General features: G+C 34.3%; 1 pseudogene; it reads right to left on the reverse strand.

The window, feature by feature from the left end:
- Nucleotides 1–10935: 10935 nt before the first annotated feature.
- LOC122895205 overlaps nucleotides 10936–23383 on the reverse strand; it is an 86946-nt pseudogene continuing 74498 nt past the window's right edge.

The raw sequence follows: 23383 nt of genomic DNA on the forward strand, positions 1-23383 counted from the left end.
CATTTCCATACCTTGGAATACATTTCTGTACCTTGCTTTTTTGTTAATCATACAGCTGATAAAACTGTAAAGGCACGTGTTATTGTTTAATCTGGGTATCTCTCGCTCATTTTTAAATTATTTGACAATTTCATTTTTGCCAGCTTCATTGAGAAGTAATTGAAATGTGATGTAACTTAAAGGTATGCAACAACACGTTGATTTTATATATTTGTATATTGCAAAATGACTACCAACATAGCATTAGCTAACTCTTTCATCATGTACTTATTATTATTTTTTTAATGAGAACATTTAAATCTACTCCCTTGGCAACTTTAAAGTATATAATACAGTATTGTTAGCTACAATTAGCAGGCTGTACGTTAGATTTGTTAATATTATGACTGGAAGTTGATATCCTTTGGTCAACATCTCCCCATGTCTCCCTCAGTTCTTACTAAGTACTCTACTCTCTGTTTCTCTGATTTTGGCCTTTTCAGCTCTACATATGGTGATATCATAGAGTATTTGCCTTCATAACTTTTTTCATTTAGCATAATGCCTTCAAGTTCATTCATGGTAGGATTTCCTTCTTACTCATGGCCAAATGTGTGTGTGTGTATGTGAGCTTCTTTATTAATTAATCCATTGGCAGACACTTAGGATGTTACCATTGGCTATTGTGAATAACATTACAACATGGGGATGCAGGTATCTCTCTGAGATTCTATTCTTATTACCTTTGGATATGCCAAAAAGTGGAGTTGCTGAGTCATATGGTAGTTCTATTTTTAATTTTTTGAGGAATCACCGTACATTTTTCCATAATAGATGCAGTAATTTACATTCCCACCAAAAGGGCACAAGTTTCCCTTTCTATACACCCTCCATCAATACTTGTTATCTCTTGTCTTTTTGATGATAGCCATCCTAATAAAAGTGAAGTGACATCTCATTGTGGTTTTGATTTGCATGTCCCTGATGATTAGTGATGTTGAGTACCGTTTCATGTTTCTTTTATATGTCTTCTCTGGAAAAATGTCTATTAAGTTTCACTGCCCATTTTGAATCAGGCTGTTGGGGGTTTTTTGCTATTGAGTTGTATGAGTTCTCTACATATTTTAGACATTAACCCCTTATCAAATATATAATGTACAAATATTTTCCTCCATCCCATAATTTCCCTCATCATTTTGTTGTTTATTCCTCTTGATGTAGAGAAGCTTTTAGTGTGGTGTAGTCCCATTTATTTAGTTTTGTTTTTATTGTTTGTGTTTTTGATGTCATATCCAGGAAATCAAGGCCAAGAGGAGCTTTGCTCCTATGTTTTCTTCTAGGAACTTTACAGTTGCAGGTCTTATATTTAAGTCTTTAATCCGTTTTAATTTCATTTTTATGTGTGGTGTAAGATAGGAGTAAAATTTAATTCTGCATATGGTTATACATTTTTCCCAGTACATTTATTGAAAAGATGATATTTCCTCAGTGAAAGGAAAGAGGATATATTACACCCTGATAGCACAAAATTTCGAAGGATCCTGAGAGACTGCTATGAATAATTATATGCCAACAAACTGAATAACCTAGAAAAAATGGATAAATTTGTAGAAACATACCACCTACCAAGACTAAATCATGAAGAAGTATAAAATCCAAACAGACAAACAAGAGGGTAGATCATAATCAACAACCCTCCAACACAGCCAAGTCCAGATTCCTCTAGTGAATTCTACTAATTCCACTAAATCTAAAGATTAACGCCAACTTTTTTCAAATTCCTGAAAAAAAAATGAAAATGAGGGACTATTCCCCAAATCATTTTACAAGGCCAGCATTACCCTGATACCAAAGTCTGACGAGGATACCATAAGGAAAAGAAAATTACAGGCCAATATCGCTAATAAATATAGATACAAAAATTATCAACAGAATATTAGCAAACTGAATTGAACAGATTTAACAAAATACAACATCCTTTTATGATTTATGATTAAAAAGAAAATGAAAAACACTTAACAAATTGAGTACAGAAGTAACACACCTCAACACAATAAAGGCCATATATGACAAACTCACAGCCAAAATCATACTCACACTCAATACTGAAAGACTAAAAGCTTTCCTCTACGGACAGGAATGAGACAAGGGTATCCATTCTCACCAACTCCTCTTTAGCATAATACTGGATATCCTAACCCAAGTAATAAAGCAAGAAAAATGAAATAAAATGCATCGAATAGACAATAAAGTAGTAAAATTTTCTTTGTTTGCAGGGGATATGATCCGATACAGAGAAAATACTAAAGACTGCACCAAACAAATTAACAAATTCAGTAAAGTGGTGGGATTAAAAAACAACAACAACACACAGAAAACTGTTTTTTTTTTTTCCATATACTAACAGCAAAAATCAGAAAAGGAAAAAGGGAAACAAACTCATTCACAATAACATTGAAAACAATAATACTTGGGAATAAATTTAACCAAGGAAGTAAAAGTCTCTCTTTTTTTGTGTTGTCAAAATGCATCTTTCTACAAAACAAAAACAAAAACAAAAACAAAACAACAATGACAACAAACAAAACTCTCCCTGATTGCACAGGGAATTAGCTTTTCACAGTGGTGATTTTATGTAAGTCTAAAATAAATTCCAGGTACTACTTCCTTGTGTTTTTCCAGTTCTTTTCTTCTTATTTTGTCTTCTTTTGAGAAACTTTGGAGATCAGACAACATAAAAATATTCTTCCATCATTATATGCACACTCTGGGAATATCTAGTGTGGATAAACTATATATTCTAAACTGTTTAAAAAGGAATTTTTCCATTATTTCCCTTTTGGAACCATACTGTAGAAGAAAAAATTTAATAAAGAACTGGTAATGGGTTTTCTTCCTAGGTAAGAAGTAAAAGTAGACACAGAGCATTTGGTCTGACTAAAGAATTTAAAGAATTCTTGATGTAAGAATATAGAGTTTTATTTTTGTTAAGATCTAGTCAGTGGGGCACCTGGGTGGTTCAGTGGGTTAAAACAGTCTGAAGGGTTTGAAGTGGCGGGGGGAGGGGGGGGTGGGAGGTTGGGTTACCAGGTGGTGGGTATTATAGAGGGCACAGCTTGCATGGAGCACTGGGTGTGGTGAAAAAATAATGAATAATGTTTTTCTGAAAATAAATAAATTGGGGAAAAAAAAAAAAAAAAAACCCTCTGCCTTTGGCTCAGGTCATGATTCCAGAGTCTTGGGATCAAGCCCCGCACCAGTCTCCCTGCTTAGTAGGGAGTCTGCTTCCCTTCCTCTCTCCTTCTGCCTGCTTCTCTGCCTACTTGTGATCTCTGTCAAATAAATAAATAAAATCTTTCAGAAAAAAAAAAAAAAGAGTCTAGTCAATATTTCTGATAGACAACTTTTCTAACAAATTTGAATAATCTCATTTTAGTTTTAAAATATATCTTGCCTTGGGGCACTTGGGTGTCTTAGTCAATTAAGCATCTGCCATCAACTTGGATCATGATCCCACAGTCCTGGGATCGAGTCCCATGTCAGGCTCCCTGTTCAGTGGGGAGCCTGCTTCTCTATCTCCCCCTTGCTCATGCTCACTTTCTCTCTCTCTTTCTTTCTCAAATAAATAAATAAATATATTTTTTAAAAATAGTGGTGCCTGGGTGGATCAGTGGGTTAAAGCCTCTGCCTTTGGCTCAGATCATAATCTCAGGGTCCTGAGACTGAGCCCCGCATCGGGCTCTCTGCTCGGTGGGGAGCCTGCTTCCTCCCTCTCTCTCTGCCTGCCTCTCTGCCTACTTGTGATCTCTGTCTCTGTCAAATAAATAAATAAATAAATAAAATCTTTTGAAAAATAAAATAATAAAAAGAAAATAAGTAAAAAGAAAATATTTTATATCTTCTAATAAATTGTACTATCATTTAGAATTATTTTAGTTGATTTCATTGTATATCCATATATTTAATAAAGCAGAAGCAAGAACTTTATTTTATCAATTACAATCAGTTACAGATGTGTGCAAATCTAAACCCACCACACCCACATACACACTGGCATGTTATTAAATAGCATAGTAAGATTGAAACAAAGACAATAAATGATAAAAAAAATACAAATACAAATTTGAGGGGGGGTGGGAGGTTGGGGTACCAGGTGGTGGGTATTATAGAGGGCACAGATTGCATGGAGCACTGGATGTGGTGAAAAAATAATGAATATTGTTTTTCTGAAAATAAATTAATTAATTAAAAAGAAAACAAATACAAATTTGAAATCACAATTCAAATTTTAAATGTTAGATAAAATCATCTACACTTGCCTAATTTTGTCTTGCTTTCAAATAATGGATTCAAGAGAAATAGTAAATTTTCTTTTTAAAAAGTGAAACTAGTTTAATGTTAATGGATTTAGTCACATAAGGAATGTTCATGAATATTACAAATCATTACATGGAAGAATGCAAAAAGTAAATTTAGTATTTGTTTTGTTACAAATGATCAGGGTTTTTGTGCTCGAAAACAGTAATCCATTTTATTCACTGAATTATTCTGTTAGTGCTCCAAACACCTGGTGTACTCTTGATTTATTTAGACCAAAATTCCTTATTAAAAAAACCTTACTAATTATTATTTTTGCTAGTTTTTGTTTATATTTGAAAATTTCCAGGAACTATTTCTTGTCTTCAGGTATGAAAACATAAAAAATTTTCAACTTTTACTGTTTGTAGGCCCTGCTCCTAGGCTCTAGGGAAACTATAGGTTAACATTTATCAAGGTCAAAATGACTCAGCAAAGCCTGAAAGTATTGGCTCTATTTCTGATCCAGGCACAAACTGCACAACTGCTTCATTTAAAAACAAAACACAACACAACAACCAAAAAGTTACATTTCAAATACAAAGACAAAGAAAAGGAAAAAATCTCCCTGGTTCCCATAAGATCAAAATCATATAGCCCTGCATATAATAGAAGCTTAAGATAAGGGTTGCAACTTTCTGAAATGTCCTAATGATTTGTAGCTTTTTATGTTAAAATGTATATAACCATACACCAAATGTAGCTTTGCCTGAGCACTTTCTTCTTTTGAATTTTTTGTATTCTGGGCAGCTTTCTTAATCTGACCTGGAATAAAACTTTAAAAAGTTCTAAAAGGTTTGTTCAGTTGGCATCAACAAGTACTATGACATTTGTTCTGATCTTATCTCCTTACAGGTCTTTTTTACTTTGCCTGTGACAAATTAATTCCCTATTTTGAATAATTATATATTTATTGACTACTGATTCCACTCCAGATAGAATAAACCCACTACTGCCCATCTTTCTTATTGATCATAACTAAAATCTCTGGACAAAATTTAAATAACTCTATGAAAACTTAAAATAATAAGCAAAATTCAGCAGATGGGGAGGAGGATGAAAACAAAGAAACTCATATAAAAAGTTGCTGTCTGGTTTTAGTTTGTTTCTGCTTTGATTTTGTTTTGTTATTTATTTTCCCAGCACTCATGGGTAAGAACCTAGCAGGACTGTGTTGCACAGCAAAACCCAAAGGAAACTTTCATTTTGGCCAGAGAACTAAGAAAAGTGCTCATATGCACTTGAAAGTTTAGGGAGAATCTCCTTTTTTTTGTTTGTTTTTCCTTTTATTTTACATTTAAAGCATGTTTGAATTTCCTGGAATTGTCACAGTGTATATAAAGATAGATTCCTTCACTTTTTGAAAGGAAGAATTAAAAAAGTAATAGTCCAGCATTCTCCAAATTTTAATTAACTCAAATTTAATGTGATTCTCTTTCATTTTTCAAATCTAAGGAAAAAAGTATCAATATATTTAAATGACTATCATTTTTAGAAACATAATACAAAGAATTTGCTTGGATACCTGCAAAGCTTATTACTTCCAGGAAGTTGTCTCATTTGAAGCCACTAAACCTAAAAGTACTGTGTCTGAACCCACAAACTCCTGAAGATACTGGCTTTGCTTTCAACTATGACATCTTACTCACTTGAAACCTTCTTTCATTGACAAATTTTAACCCGAAACCAAATATGGGAGGGAATTCTGAGAAATGTAGTTCTCTGGTTTAGATGGAAGTGATTATGATTCTGTATTTTAATTTATTTAAACAATTAGAGTAAGATAGCACATCAATAATTCACCAAAGATGACTTCCTATTAGTTGAAATTTACCATGAACAAAGTTGATGACTTCCTTAAAAATAATTCAAGGCAATTAAATTTTTATGGCATTTTTAACCCTTGGTAGGTATGTATTACACCAAAAATGAAACTATTACATAACAATTTCATATAATTGATAAGCTAGAAATATGATTATGCAAAACAAGGTATTTTTTTTCTAAAAACAGAATAGTTCTTAACTCTTTTGCACTGTAATTAATTAAAACCACAACTATAATTTTAAATAATTATATTACTCAAAAACAAATTATAATTTAAGCATTTATGAATTGTAATTGAAATATACATATATTATATTACATTATATATGTATCTCTTCTAAAATGTACATACATACATATATTATACATATAGTATATATGTATGTACATATATATTACATATATACTACCTATTCCTCCAAATCCAGTCCTTAGGTACAAGAATTGGTAAGTCTCCATAACTGGTTATTTTTTCTTTTCCCTTTTATTTATTTTTTTTTTTTAAAGATTTTATTTATTTATTTGACAGAGAGAGATCACAAGTAGGCAGAGAGGCAGGCAGAGAGAGAGAGAGGAGGAAGCAGGCTCCCTGCCGAGCAGAGAGCCCGATGTGGGACTCGATCCCAGGACCCTGAGATCACGACCCGAGCCGAAGGCAGCGGCCCAACCCACTGAGCCACCCAGGCGCCTTTCATTTAAATAAATAAAATATATTAAATATATATATGTATATATATTAAATATATATGTATATGTAAATTATATATAATCTTTGTACTTTTCAAAACAGTAATGTATTTTGACTATCTCTGTAAGTCAGTACATATAGACATCCCAAAATTCTTGAATGTCAAAAACTATATTCAGTATTTTATTATTAACATATTTGAATTAATGGAACTAATCCTTTTTTGGATAGGTATTGGGGTTGATTTTTTTCTTTTTTTTAAATGTTAGAGAGTACATATTGATAAATACATCTATACATATTTGGCTTATTTAGATTACTAATGAAGGGATTCCTGGATTCAGTTGATTAAGTGACTGCCTTCAGCTCAGGTCATGATCTTGGAGTCCTGGGATGATACCCACATCCTGCTCCCTGCTCAGCCGGGAGTCTGCTTCTTCCTCTGACCCCTCCTCCCTCTCTAGATCTCTCTCATGCTTTCTCAAGTAAATAAATAAAATCTTAAAAAAATAGATTACTAATAAATAAAACTTTTCATTCTCATATTAATGCAAAATTATGACATTTAAATATGAACACATTTCTAATAATTGTATTTTTTATCTTGTACTTGATCAATAGAGAAACCAGGAATGTGAATGAATATGAGACTTGCCAAAGATAGAATAAAAATAAAAATTAAAACTAAGAGCTAACATTTTTATTGTACTCACTCAGTGACTGATATTCTCTTAAGTGCTTACAACTTCTTAACCTGTATCAACTCAATGAACTCTCATGAGAAACCTATAAAATAAGCATGCTATTGTTATCCTCAATTATAGAGGACAAAACTGAGGTACAGAGTGAAGTAGAACCGAGTACTAGTCATGGTAACATAGGTTATAGTTATAGTTGTGGCAACAGCTGACAATTATACTGTACTTACGTGCCAAGCATTGTTTTGATAACTTCACTTGGTTATTCAATAACAGATGATCTGTTCAGGTAATCAGATTCATTGAGGTAAAAATGATTATTATGATTATATTACAGGGGAATAACTGAGGCCCCACCTTACACATGCTTTTATGTGATACCTACTAGGATATGGATCAATTACCATGTATTACTCACATTATCAGCATTATCATTCAGAGAAGACATCTATTCACTCATTTATTTACTAAAAATTTTCTAAACACCTATGGTACATGTAACCACTTTTGCTTGGGAGTTTTGAATTACTTTTTCTTCATTCTATATAAAAAGTCTATAAGAAGGTGTATTAAAATTTCATATCAATTTAATTACTTCTGTAAGGATTATATACAACTTTAGAAGTCTACATATTTTTAAATTACCTATATTAATTTACTTATAGTTATTTATATTAATGATGCATAGTGTTGTGCCTATATATGCAGTTTATTGTGTAATATAAAAATTACAACTATTAACATCAGTGCTATGGATTCTTTCTCTCTGAAATATATAAGGCTATGAGAAATATAATTTTATCAATTTAAGTTCTTTCTCTTTTATCAGTCTTTCTCTTTTATCAGAAGTTCTTTATGAAGATATATACAATGTACCTTAGATTCTAATCCACTAGTTTAATCTATTCTGGAAAAGAGGAAAAATGGCTTGGTTATCTATATTATGAATATATTAGAATATTTTATTGCCACATTAAATCAAACTAAGGAAAATTCACAGCAAAATGAAGTTTGTTGATATAAATGGCAAATTATCTTACATAGGATTAGGTTTTCTTAAAGGCAAATGCTACATTTGTGTCAAAAACTAATTTAATTGAGAAGAAAAAGTTAGACAAAGTATTTATGACATGAAAATGTGATAAAATAATAACAGATTGATGTGTAAAAGAGAATTTAGGCATACACAGAAAATATCTTCAACCATATGTTTGTGTAATGAAGCCAGAATATCATTCAAATTGTTTTAGCTGTGAGGAAGCTATTATATTTAAAACAAGTATTCCTTACTTATTTCAGCTGAATTTAATTCAATATATATATATTTTTTACTATTTACCAAACATTATGAGTTACTTGGTGAATAAAAAATTATACTTATTTAAGATGCTTAAATCTGAAGAAAAGTATAATCATATGAGAAAATTATGAAATAATTTCAATGCAATTGTGTAAATTTTAAGAAAGTAAAGGGAATAAAATAACTAAGAACATGTAACTTATCCAAATTGCTGGATTGTTTTTATTTTCTTGTTTTTAAATTTTTAATTTTAGTATAGTTAACATAACACTGTTGCATTAGTTTCAGGTGTCGTCAAACCATGGAGATTATAGAGATGATAAACAATCCAAATCTGAAGAATGAGAATTATAATTACTTAGTGTGCAGAGTGGTAGAATTGTTGGTTCTGTTGATTGTGTTAGCGGTGATGCTGACAGTGTATGTGTGGGTGTAATAAAGATAGCACATACAGAATAAAATAGAGAGAATTTCAGGAAATGTCTAAATTACTGTAGCATGTGCAAGAAAGTAAACATATTTGTTATTTGAGCATGAAAGTATTGTAAGAAGATCAAGTTAGAAAGCTGGTAGGCAATCTTTGGTAATGAGAGCAGAGAAGGCTTGAGTGTAAGTTCTAAGAAACTTCATATTTTCCTGAAAAATACGAGAAATAACTGAAGTGCATGGAAATAAAAGTAGTGGAACAGTCTTATCTGTGATATTTACAACTCATTCTGATCACCATATAAAGAACAGATATTTTATTGAATTTATTGAGATATTATTTACATTAAAGTGCATCTGAATGTAGGCACTTGCATAGCTAATTGCATAATTCTAAATGTTCCCTCAAGTCCCTTTGTGATCAAACTTACCCATCATCAGCCCCAAATAATCAATTATTTATAATAGTCAAAACTTGGAAGTAATCTATGGATAAAAGGTAGGATAAACAAATTGTAGCACATTTATGTAATGGAATTTTTTTAGCAATAAAAGGAATCAACCATGATACAGGCAACAACGAAGAAGAATCCCAAGAACATTGAACATGTTGCATGAAAGAGGCCAGGCAAAAGAATGCACTTTTATGTGAAGTTCCCAAACAGCAAAACTGATTATAAAAAATAGATCTATAAGCATGCAATAAGACTGCTTGAGGTAAGAAGAGTATTAAGATGGCTTGTCAAGAAGAGCCTTAATTACGGAGGCAATGATAGTTCTTGCTAAACAGATGTGAAGTATTAAATTTCCTGAAGATGGATATAATAACTGGAACCAAAAAACATTGCTTTAGAAATCAAGGATACTTGAAATTCAGATTTGAAATTTATTCTACCATGTATTAATCATAAACTCCTTACAAAGTTGTATCTTACTGAGATTCAGAATCCTATATAACCAAAATTTGACGTAACTTTTCTCACTGAGCTTTAGTAACTATGAAAAGACATTATCTATTTTGAAGAGCTTAATGGAGTAACTGGCTCATGGTGAACTAATTTCAAGTGAGTAGTAGGTAGATATTAAGATATTATTTCAGTACTCTTATGTTATGATTTTTTTTCTTTTTACCTTTTTAAACACTGAGGAAGCATCTGCTCTGTCTTTATGCAGACAGAGAACTAGTGACACTTTCCCTCCTCAACCTCTTCCTGGCAAGGCATTGAGATGACAAGATGAACACGGGGACCCAAAATATGGCCAGTCACTCCCTGCCTCCATTTGTAGGCTGGGATCAGGTCTGGGGGTATATCAGTAGGTAGCTTGTGGTCTTCCAGTGTGAATTTAATGAAGTTGTTGTCTCATACAAATTCCTCATCCAATAGCCTGCTCTAGTCCAATCTACCAGCTTCCAGACCTTCCCCAGCACATAACGGGCAACTTGGATGTCACCATGTCTCTTGTGGTACTGGTAATAATTATCTAGTCATTATCTTGCTGTTGACAGGACAGTGTTTAGAAGATAGTATATATATTGTTATAGGTGGACAAGTCCACTCTATGTCATTAATAAACCTCTGCCCATCCCTTCCTGTATTCCTGCCTAAACAAGCCTGTTAATACCTCCAGTCAAGGCACTGCCCTTCACAGCCTGGACGGCATCAAGGATGCCTCTGGAAAACCATTACCATCAACCTGGGGATATTGTTGGTTAACATGTCAACCATCACATCTCGCAGTTCGGGTTTCAAGGCCTGGAATCCAGTAAAGTCCTGGGTCTTCAGGAGTTCTTGCATTTTGAAGAGGCTTGGGAAATCACTGGGCAGATCTGATATTCCCACGCAATATTCTGGTAGGCCTCTCCCAGGTTGTTCACCTATTCTTTTTGTTCTCTTTACTGAAGACATTGGGCATCTCCTCCTTGAGGGAGCTAATGATGTAGGTAGGCATGGATGTTGGCCAGCCACACCCACTTTCTTTGAGTTTTCTGAGGACAGTATTTGGGGGCAGAGACTGGATTTCTTTTAATAGGCTCTGCTCCCTGGCCTAGGAAAGCCAATGGTTGTCAGGGACTGAAAGCAGGTGAAAGCAAAAGTAGTTGACCACCTCAAGGGTGTTGATCTTCCCCAGGGACCACAAGAGGCTCCCCTAGCCAGTGTAAGCTGATGGGTCTTTGTGTGGTGGACCTTGCTCACCAGAGCCCATATCTTGTCCTCCTGATCCTTAGGGCCATGATGACTTTTGATAACTCTTCAAAGATGTCTGCTTAAGGATTTCAAAAAGCAGTATGATGCAGTTGATACACTCTGTGGCCTACTCGAGGACCTCCACAAGTTGTAACCTCTGCTGATGCACTACTTCTTTCCAGACAGCACCCCGGATATGTCATGATGCATATGCTGTCCTGCACTGGGTTGGGCAGTGGGCACACATGAACCTGCCCAAGAATCCATTGCCAAAAGTGTTGAGCTAGCACAAGAGGCACCGCACATCCACACCAGCATGTAGCTGGGCAACATGCCCCTGGTGAGGCCTGTGTACCACCACAATGAAGGAGTCAGTGGTGTGTAAGGCCAGATGTGAGTTCCTGGGAAGTCCTGTTCAAACAGGTGCCAGATGAAGGTGGCCTGCCAGTACTGCACTGGCCCACAAGAAGTAGCATGGGTTTAAGTTGAAAGTCAGCATCCTTCAATGTGAGCAACAAGGACTCACAGAAGGGGCAAGTGCTTCCTTCAGGGTCAGAAGTTTCTGAATCAGCCCCTCAGTCACGTGGAAGAACTTCAGCTCCTTCTTGTGGTGGATGTCCTTGTTGATCTAATTGAACAAGCTGCCAGAGATGCTGACTCTAGCATTGTTGGGCTGAGAAGGACAAAGTGGTGCAGAGTCTAGACCATGAGCTGCTGGCCAGCGGAGGAGGGGCTGCGGGATTGGGGACCAGAGTGACCTGCACTGCACAGGTGCACCGCATGGCCCAGGAAGGCGCACTTGCTGAACGAACAATTTGCTGAGATGGAGGAGGTTTCTTTTGTTCTGTGGTGTTTTTTGGGGTTTGTTTTTTAATAAGAGTTTGGAGAATTTCCATTAAAAAGCGCAAGATAAATTCATCTGCATGATCTTGGAACATCTGTCATTTTGGTGAACACTGTGGAACACTGGGGGGAGATGTCTCTGCTTTCACCAACTTAGACAGTAGGAGTCAGACTTTTCTACTGCGATCATTAAAAAAAGAAAAAGGCACTAAAGTGAAATTTTGGAATTACTAAAAATCAAGGAAAACATCCTCACTAAATTTCAGATGCTCGGTTTATGGAGATGTTATTCAAAATGTAAGAATATAACTCCTTATATTAGCCCTACAAACCAATTTGGAGCTGAAGAATGCATACATGTATATGTGACAGAATTCATAATTTATTGCATTGGTTTCTTAATTTATTGTACTTGACTCAATGAAGTTTAATTGCAATGTTTAGTTATTTATTATTTCAAAGTATTTCATAAAAAAAAGAAATAAGAACTGGTGATAATTTATTAGTCTGGACTCAGACCAAAAAGTCCCTCTAATGCCTTCATCAGATGGTCTATCTGGCAACTTCAAAATGCTCAGGTTTAGTTAAATATCGGCAATGAACAATTTCATAGTCAAAAATCAACTTGCTAATTGTTCCCTTATAATTCCATCTAAATTATTCTGTTCTGAAAGAAATTATGTGCCATCAACTACTTGTAAATCTTGCTTTTTGTTTTTCTATCATGGAATACAGTAAAACTATGAAGTCATAGGTGTTTAATTTTAATATACATTAAAATTTTATAGCTCATGATGGCATTCTTCTTATGTATTTTTACATTTCCCAGAAATGACTCAGTGATATTATTTTTAGTGTGCCCATAAATATCTAATGAACATTCAATGAACCATTAAGAATAAAGTATATATGCCCTACTGCCCCGAATAGCATTTTATCTAAAAATAGTGAAATGAAAAATTGATAGATCAATAGGATTTTGATACAAAATTGGAATGCACAATACATTGTCAATTCACATGAAAAAATAATAATTAATTTAAAATGCTACTACATGACAATTTGATTGCCTTGATCCTATTCATATATAAGACTACTGTTCTAAAAGCCCAGAAATGACAATTATGATTTGTAAAAGCTGAATATATTCTAAATCAACTCTCAGAATATGAAGAATTATCTTGGATCAATGTTGTACTATAGAAATTCCTTTGATGATAGAAATGGTCTATAATTCTGAGTTGTCTAACATGATAGTCACTAGCTACAGGTGGCTATTAAGCATTTAAAGTATGATTATCGTGACTAAGGAATTGGCTTCTAAATTTGAATTAAGTAAAATTCAACTTTAAATAGCTATGTGTGGCAAATTAATAGGATTTTTCATTTGACACAAGATTAATGAACTGATTCCTCTAAACTTAAGCACTCTAAAAAACTTGGAACATACTTTACAAAGTTTTTTTTTTAAGTCTTTATAATTCATTCATATGATAAGAATTTTCCTTTTTGAGAATGGTATTGAGAATTGAAATTACTTGCATTAATATAATTGCTTAGCAACCTTAACTGAGAACTGAACCCACCCTCCTACCATTTTGACTCTTCTTGACTTTTTTCCCTAGACATTATTGGTCAAGAATTTAAGGCTAAAGACCAGTAATTAGATTTTGTATTTGATTCAGGGAAATCCTGTAAGACAATGTAATTTGCTCATTTCAGCAAATAGTTCTCCTAAAAAGAAAATTTTTGTTCACCTGAACAAGCAGTTGACTATCAGAAAACTTAAGATCATTTCCTGTCTTTGCTCATAATCCTAAACTTTTATGTCACAATATTCCTAGCCCCAACTAGTATCCCACATTCATAGACTTGAGTCTTGACGGGACACAGACCCTAAAAGTTCTTCAAATATATTTCATTGTCCTCCCCCTTCTGAGATTTACTAAGCTTTTATCAAAGCCTTGTTCATCATACCTGTGTTGAGTTAATAATTAGTTTGTTTGATCAAGAAACTTTCTGGTTGGGGCGCCTGGGTGGCTCAGTGGGTTAAAGCCTCTGCCTTCGGCTCGGGTCATGATCCCAGGGTTCTGGGATTGAGCCCCGCGTAGGGCTCTCTGCTCCGCAGGGAACCTGCTTTCTCCCCTCTCTCTCTCTGCCTGCCTCTCTGCCTACTTCTGATTTCTCTCTGTCAAATAAATAAAATCTTAAAAAAAAAAAAAAGAAAGAAAGAAAGAAAAGAAACTTTCTGGTTACCTATTTAGGAGGTCACCACTGCACTGAGATCTTCATTGGAATTCCTAGCTACTAGCAGTTAAAATTCACACTTTGTTCTTTCTGGAAAGGAATAGAGAGAAGTTCATAAAAGTCCAAATTCAAAGTTAGCCTCCTTTTATTTTGCTTTTCTTCTCTATAAAATGAGAATACTAATAGTATACTAATAGTAATACTAATAGTACCAATATCACATGGTTGTTATTAGTGTTGAATTAATTGATTCAGAAGATTCACTTAATTTCCTCCCATGTAAGTCCGCCTTAAGAGACATTGATCACTTTCAATATTTATATCTAGAAAGAAATAGCTCATGAAATTTTAGTATTCTCCCAATAGAATGAAAAATATCATTGAATGTTCTGATGAAGTAGGATTAATATATTATCATATAATATAACATACATTTATGCTATTATAAATATATAATAATTATATTTATATAATATAAACTCAAAGTTAAATAGAACCTTCCTATTCATATATATATATATATAAATATATATATATATATATATTTCCTAGAAATAGAAAGACTACTTAACTACATTTCAGGTGTGTGCTCCAGTCCTGATAACCAGAAAATGATGCACTTCTGATTTTAGACACTGGTCCAGTACATCGTAATGGCCCCAAGAAATTCATGGGAGGAATAATGCAGGATTTAACATGGCCTTCCGTGCCATAATGACAAAACTCTTTCCTTTTCAGAAAATTATTTCATGTACCACGTGTCACAGAGTTCCTCCATCAGAGAAAGATCATACTGGCCAATATCACATTCAAATTCATATAAAGGTTATTAGTAAGATGTTGAAAGTAAATGGGGAAAACTGTGGAATGAATGTGCTGAAGACTGGAACTGATTATCTATTCTGACAAATGAGAATACATTTCAATTAACATTTGCCAATTATGGGAAATCCAAATTCAACTTACTCAACACCTATATTAAATCCTTCAGGCCTATAAATTAGCTCCCTGGGACACATAATTCCAGGAAAGTTTAACAGCGGCATTTGTAATGATGTGTTAGCAGTCCCACAGTGTGCCAGAGAGTGCATTTAGGTGTCATGGGTTGTTCCAGCACTACTAGCGATGAACAAATTAACCAGCTGCAAAGCCTATGGAGTTCCACAAAAGAGTCTGTTTTAAGTTTTCATATACTTTGAGAAGAACTGGGAAGAATGCATGAAATGAAGAAGTTATCCAGATAATGGTAACAAATTTTACAATGCAAGAAACACCATCACTTCGTCATCTATTTTTATCTATCAATATAAGCTCTTTGTCACCATAGAAACTCATAACAATATTGTGGAATTATTTTAAGCTTAGCGATTGTCTACATAATAACAGGGGTTAACAACAGAGTCTAACTTCACTTAATATTGTAAGAGCACCAAAATATTTAATTTTTCAGGAATATGTAGACTCTAGTTTGGATATAAACATAATGCAAATTAAATATAAGCTACTATGGGGGCACCTGGGTGACTCAGTTGTTAAGCCTCTGCCTTAGGCTCAGGTCATGATCCCGGGGTCTGGGGATGGAGCCCCACATCTGGCTCTCTGCTCAGCGGGGAGTCTGATTCTTCCTCTTCCACTCCCCCTTCTTGTTTTCCCTCTCTCTCTCTCTCTGTCAAATAAATAAAAATCTTTAAATACAAGCTACTATGGAAAGGTAAGTGAACCCAGAATAAATTAATCTAAAACTTACACATTTATACTTGCTCTTTCACCAATTAGCATCTAAGCCTTATTATTCTTGTAGTACTGAAATATATTTATCATGGACTAAAGAACAAATCTTACCTAGCTAATATGAACATGAAAACAATGTAATTCTAACAGCTTACTATTAGAGGTAATTTTGCAAAGACAATTCTTCAATATGGAGTTGACAAAGTGTTTTTCACAGATGAAAGAAATTTTTTAAAAATTGATTTATTGTATTCCCAGAAAATATCAACTGCAAAAAAAATTGACAGTGTTTGGGGGCGCCTGGGTGGCTCAGTGGGTTAAGCCGCTGCCTTCGGCTCAGGTCATGATCTCAGGGTCCTGGGATCGAGCCCCGCATCGGGCTCTCTGCTCAGCGGGGAGCCTGCTTCCCTCTCTCTCCCTCTCTGCCTGCCTCTCCATCTACTTGTGATTTCTCTCTGTCAAATAAATAAATAAAATCTTTAAAAAAAAAATTGACAGTGTTTGAAGGACAAACAACAGAATGGCAAAATAAAACTTGTATGTAAGTTAAAATAGCTGAACCATAACCAATGAAGCATCTCGAAACCCTAAATATTGTATCTTCCATCCTCATAATTATTCCATGAAATAGTGTAACAATCAGATATTTTCAATATTTATTAAAAACTTTACTTCTGAATATTTTCATATTACCTTCAGAGAATAATCCCTAGTAATTCATTTTACCAAATATATATATATATTTTTTAATTTATTTTTTTAAAGATTTTATTTATTTATTTGACATAGAGAGATCACAAGTAGGAAGAGGCAGGCAGAGAGAGAGAGGGGGAAGCAGGCTCCCTGCTGAGCAGAGAGCATGATGTGGGGCTCAATCCCAGGACCCTAAGATCATGACCTGAGCCGAAGGCAGAGGCTTTAACTGACTGAGCCACGCAGGCACCCCCCAAATATATAAAGAATGTTAAAAAAAATTCTAAGTAAGTAGAAAACAAACCTGTTTAATAAATACAGATATTTTAATATATTAAATAACAATCAAACCTACTTGGGTGACTTTGCTAGATGTCCACTTGGCTAGTCTAAACTGCAGTTCTCAGAAATCTCTTTCTTGCTAATTTCCCATTCGGATGGGTCATAGGAGAACTTCTTATACAAGGTATTTGAAAGACAGAAGTGAAGCGACAGCTGTTTTGTAGATCAGATATATTGCTACTTATCTACTTGTTTATCTTATTAACATGACACAGCTACTGGCCCTGTAAATACATCACCTTTCCTAGGATCTGCCTTTAGTTTCTTGGTCCAGCTGTGTGTGTTCAGGTGGTTGATACAAGACACCCATAAAATCAAGGCAAAATGCAGTAAACTGACATCGGTGTCAGCTTGTCCCCACGTGCTTCTGCTCATGTTTGTGGACTCAAACTTGTTCTTGCTCTTATTTACTGTGGCCAGGGCTGGAATGTGGCAAACGAGGCACATAGGGCACACAATTTAAGGAGGCATTCGCTGTCAGTATTATGCAGGCACAGGCATAATGTTTCTTTCAAATATTCCTTTCCAAATTGGTCTCTAATAGAAAATAAAATTTATCGAATTAAATAAAGCAGCATGTAACATTATGATGATAAAGTGGGTGAAATAGTAGATCACAATATAACAAAATATTGTCTAATTATTCTAGATTTGAGATGCTGAGAATGTTAACACTTGTTATTTGTTTTTAAATTCAACGTATTAATGATAGTAAGTGATCAGTGTATCATACCTAATAAATAAATCCAACTTTATGTTTTTATGAAATTATATCCATGGAAGACCTCTGACCATTTGCATGAAAATTACTGCACTTTTTCAATAGTATTTTAATTTGGGGGTAGGTAGTTTTATTTGACACTATTGTCAAGGCCCATCAATAAAAAGCAAGCAAGTGTGAAAGATCCCAATTTTGCTGTAAACGCTCAGATCCTGCAAGAGTATCGTTTTACTGTTTGACGTATTGCACAGGATAATTACAGGATCTGGCACAGGAAACAATGTTTTCTTATTTGTTTACTTCTTTCCACCATGAGTCTCATTCTTATTTTGCTTTAGAATCAGGAATACTGGACATGTTTAGTTATAGACTTAGATGAGCTAAGCCCCAGACCCCAACTATATTTGGAAATAGGGCCCATGATCAGGTGGTAAAGGTTAAATGAGGTCATAAAGTTGGAGCCCTAATCCTCTAGGGACAGTGCCCTTATTAGAAGAAAAAGGGACACTAGAGCTCTCTTTCTCTTCATCATATGAGGACACAGTAAGAAAGCAGACATTTGCACTGCCAGGAGGAGTGTCTTCAACATGAAAAGAACCTGCCGGGGCACCTGGTGGCTCAGTGGGTTGAGCCTCTGCCTTCGGCTCAGGTCATGATCTCAGGGTCCTGGAATCAAACCCCACTTCAGGCTCTCTGCTCAGCAGGGACCCTGCTTCCCCCTCTCTCTCTGCCTGCCTCTCTGTCTACTTGTGATCTCTCTCTCTGTCAAATAAATAAATAGAATCTTAAAAAAAAAAGAAAAGAAAAGAACCTGTCAATACTCTAATCTTGGGCCACCCAGTGTCCAGAATTGTGAGAAATAATTGTTTAAATCACCAGTCTATGGTATTCTGTCATAGCAGCCTAAGCAGACTAAGACAGTCTTACCTCCCTTCTCTTAAAACACTTACTTAACATTAACTTGTAATTGCACATTCATTCTCAACTCTTTGAAAAAGTGTATAACTCCACTGAGAAGTCACTTGCTAGTTTTAAGCCCAGGGAACGTCTTCCTCAAGAACTTGGGAAACATCTCTTTGAAATGTAAACATTGTAGGAGATACCTTCCCCATCTTCCAGTCTCCTTAGAATGGCCTGAGTTTAACTTCAGTGTGTAACTTGCTCTCAGTTGTAAAACTATCTCCTGTCATGAAGATATTGAAAGTTTTTTAAAACTGGAGGAGAGTCAATGAGCAAGTACAGGTTGTCTACAATTTCCCTCATCCCAGCTCTTAAAATTCTCCAGTCTTTCATTTCAGTAGTATTGAGTTCAGTCCCTCTCCCCTATTTCAATAATCTTTTGAGTAAAGTCTTTCTTGCCTGTCTGACTTTGACAAGTGCTATTCCTAACAATATTGTTGGACAAGACCATGGAGAGGACGTGACTACTAGATGACCCAAGAGCAGGACCTAGGTGATAGAATGTTCCTCTCTCCTTCCTTGTCCTTGGAATGTTTGTTCTGCCCACTGTTCCCACAGTGAGAGCTATTTTCTGGATGCACCCTTAAGGGAACAAATGTGTTTTGAGAGCAACTGGAAGGTACCTATGACTGAAGCCCATTAAAGTCTCTGTATAAACTTTTTAAATTCTGGTGGGCAGGTGTGAAGATCTACAGTATGGAAGTTCTGCTGCTTTTTTAAATCAGCTATTTACCAATCTAGAATGGCCTGCCCATTTCTTCTTCTGTACTTGCTCTCCATGTCCTGTGGTCAGTCTCATATTTCAACTGGGAAAATCCCGAGGTTTTAAGCCAAAGATTGTCTAAAAGTATTTTTCAAGTAATTTCTGAAGTATCTAATGACACCCTGACTTCATTGTTTATAAGACTTCATTTAGGTCTAATTAGATTTTAAGACAAAATTTCTGCAATCTCCTTGAAAATGTTTTGTCCTATCACTTGAGCTATTTAAAATCTATTCTCAGAACCCGAGATATCCATGTAAGTTTCAGTCCTTCTTCGGATATTTCTTTTCCCAGTCATTGTCTCCATCCAAGTTTTGGCTATTAAAAGATCATCTAAATGATGTACTCAATTTTATAAATTCAGAAGACCAGGATTACAAGCTCCCAGAAGAATTCAGCATTCCTCTGATTTTTCCCCCTTAGTCTCATGAGTTTGAAAGATTTTTTTGACAGTATATTTCATATCTTGCAACAATGTGTTAAGACAGCAAACCATAGGTCATTGACCTTAAAAATGTATGCTGGGGGATAGAAAGAGGATTATTATTTTGAATTAAAATTCCATCTTGGAGGTAGGAGTAAATGTGGGGGAAAAGCTGGTCCTTTGAGATGACAGTTTCTAAGAATAGAGCTGTCTGAATTTTTTTTGTTTGTTTTCATATGTTTCACTAGTCTGCACCAGAAAAAAATCATTTAGAAAAGTCATTTTGGAGTCTAAATTAGGTTTTGATTTTTCTACATACCAATCAAAAAAGGCTGACTGTTAAATGTTAGATATTTTGTTGCCTTTTTGTTCTAAGGCAACTATTAGACAGTTTAAATCATATCAGAATTTCCTCAAAATGGCATCACAGTGCTAAGTTATTGTTGGTAAAAGTGTGCAATTTCAAAAGATAGAAAAGCTATTTAGGATGATGATGAGAGTATATGTATAAAGATGAGTTTGCCTGGGTAGGGGTGAGGACTCAACTGAGAAAACCCTGTGAGAACTGAGACAGTTGGAAAAAAATGTGTTGCTTTTATATCTCGTGTGTCTCTATCTTAACCAAATGCCAGCTGCCTCCATCAGTAAGTCTTACTCACTGCCGCTTCATAGTAGATAGAATCATCAAACCAATTCTCAGGGAAACAAGAAGAAGAAAGACAAGAGTCCACTTCAGGTCTTGAGTAATGACCCAAAGCAAATGTGTCCAAGGCATACAAGTGTACTGAGACAGTCTACATACTGGTCTTTGGGGCTATTTCACATTCTTGGGCTTATTAAGCATATTCTCCTACTAGATGTCACTCTCCCACTTTGGCAGCAATGTAAAATTCACAAATATAAAAGGGAAGCAATAGTTGAAAATAAAGATATATAGACCAGATTTCATTAAGGGACATAGGAAATAGGAATATCTAGGAATCTGATTAGATTTCTGAATTATATACGTAATCTTGGGAATAAAGACAAACAGCAGCCCAGGGTTTAAGGAAAACTTAGAGCTTGTATTCAGCATAAGAGTTCAGTTAAAATTTAGGTAGTGTCTAACAGCTGAAGGTAAAGGAGTCTCACATGTAAGTACTATTATTAAGTTCATCAACAAAGGCCAAGGACACACCTATGTTGCAACCAAAACCAAATTTATTACCAAAACCAAGTTTATCCCCAAGAGAAAGTACAACACAAATGACCCTTAGGTGTGACTTCTACTTATTTGCTATCTATGGAGAGATATTTCTTATCGTTTTACTTCAGACAGAGGTCGATTACTTATTCAGTATGATTTTACACATTTCCTTAATTTCACGTCTTATGCTCTAGTCACATTATTTTTCCTTTTTGCTAATACAACATTTCTCTAAAGCCAGTGAATAAATTCCGCAGGGCCAAGCTACATCTATTTTTAATGTTCTCTGTAGTTTCACACTTCTGTGTCTTGGCTTATGTTATTTCATGTGTCTGGGATAGCTTTATCCACTGGTATTCCCTCTTGAACAAAATCCCATAAATTCAAGCTGTGAAAATATTTGAGTATCTTGACAATATTTGATCTTTTGTACATCCGCTATACTGTGTTCTATGCTCAATTACGGCATTCCCTACTGCATTTTACTTGCTAATTTTTTGTTGCCTCCGTTTTCTGAGATACCTTAAAGTTGGCAGTTGAGTTTAATCCATAGTGTAAGTGCATGCCCTAGGCACTAAATACCCAAGTATGTGTTTTCTTGAGTATAAAAATTTGACAAGTATTGAACAAGAATACATTTATATACAACTTATTTCACTTAGCCAAGTATGATACATCTTCTGGAATGTAACCCTTTTAAACTAACAGTGTGGTTGATTATATGAAGTGTATCATTTTAGTTATACTTCTTTTTATAAGGGCTTCATATTTAATAGCAAGATGGAAAATGCTCCTTCCTACCTTCTGATTCTATATCCAATATTTCTATAAATTCTTCTTCTCTCATTAAACTGTTCTAATAAACTATAAACTGATTGGCAAAAGAAGAAATTGATCACCTGTGTGACTATATATATCCTCATTTTCAAGAAGTCAATATTACTATGTTGAATCTTTTTTTTTCCACTTTTTAATATTACTGAAAGTGTCTAACAGTCAATGGCCTTTGAAACTGCTATCAGAACAGCGTGTGCCAACTTAGCTGAATTCTTGTGGTGTGACTGCCCAACTATAAACTCTGAACAATTTAGTCAACAAACTAAGAAACAGTGAAAGCAGATACATGAATCCTAGTTGTTGTATGAAAACATACACTTGCAGGAAACATGGATTAAGTAGAACAAGTATCAAAACATAAGAGTGGATGTCGACAGCTTGGAAAAATATTGAAGACTTTTGGAAGAAAATCCTTAAACAGAAAACACTCCTTTAAAAAAAAATCCCTATTCTCAGAACTTTTTATTGAAAAGAGATAATACTGAATGTAAAAAAAATGTATTTTCTATTGCTTTGACTTAAAAAGTGATTCAGAAAATTTAGACTCTGTAAAGAAGTTTAGAAAAAATATTGTTTATTTTTTTTCATTATCCATACATTTTTAAATGATATATTTTCAATACTTATACATAAGTAAACCAAAAATACCTTTTTAATATAATTATTTTTATGAACATTTGCTTAAATCAACAATATTTTGTGATGTATAATATATGGTAAAGTACCATAAGCTTATTAAACACTTATACTATTCATTGTTGCTATCACCCAGACTAAAAGTGACACTACTAATAGTTAACTACAAACTTAAAATCACATATTTTTGTCACTATAAACAATGTATAAAATACACATTTGTACAAACCAATGGACACACACATATATAATTTAAACCTTATTTTGGAAAGGATTTGGTTGGAGATAATAGTCTTTTATTGCAGTTTTCTACCTATCTTTTTGTTCTTTAATTTCCAGAATTAATATTTACCCTTAAAAATTGTCCTTCAACTCAATATTTATTCTCATAATTGCTTTTCCAAATTCTAATAGGAAAATCAAATATTTTGGATAGTTTGATTTTCATTTTTCCCAATTTTAGTGAACCTGACGGGTTTTGTGTATTTTTTTTATTATTATTCTTATTTAAGTCCCTATTGATTTCCATGGTTTTTTGGA

The sequence above is a fragment of the Neovison vison genome, chromosome 1, assembly GCF_020171115.1.
Source record: "Neovison vison isolate M4711 chromosome 1, ASM_NN_V1, whole genome shotgun sequence".
Taxonomy (NCBI): domain Eukaryota; kingdom Metazoa; phylum Chordata; class Mammalia; order Carnivora; family Mustelidae; genus Neogale; species Neogale vison.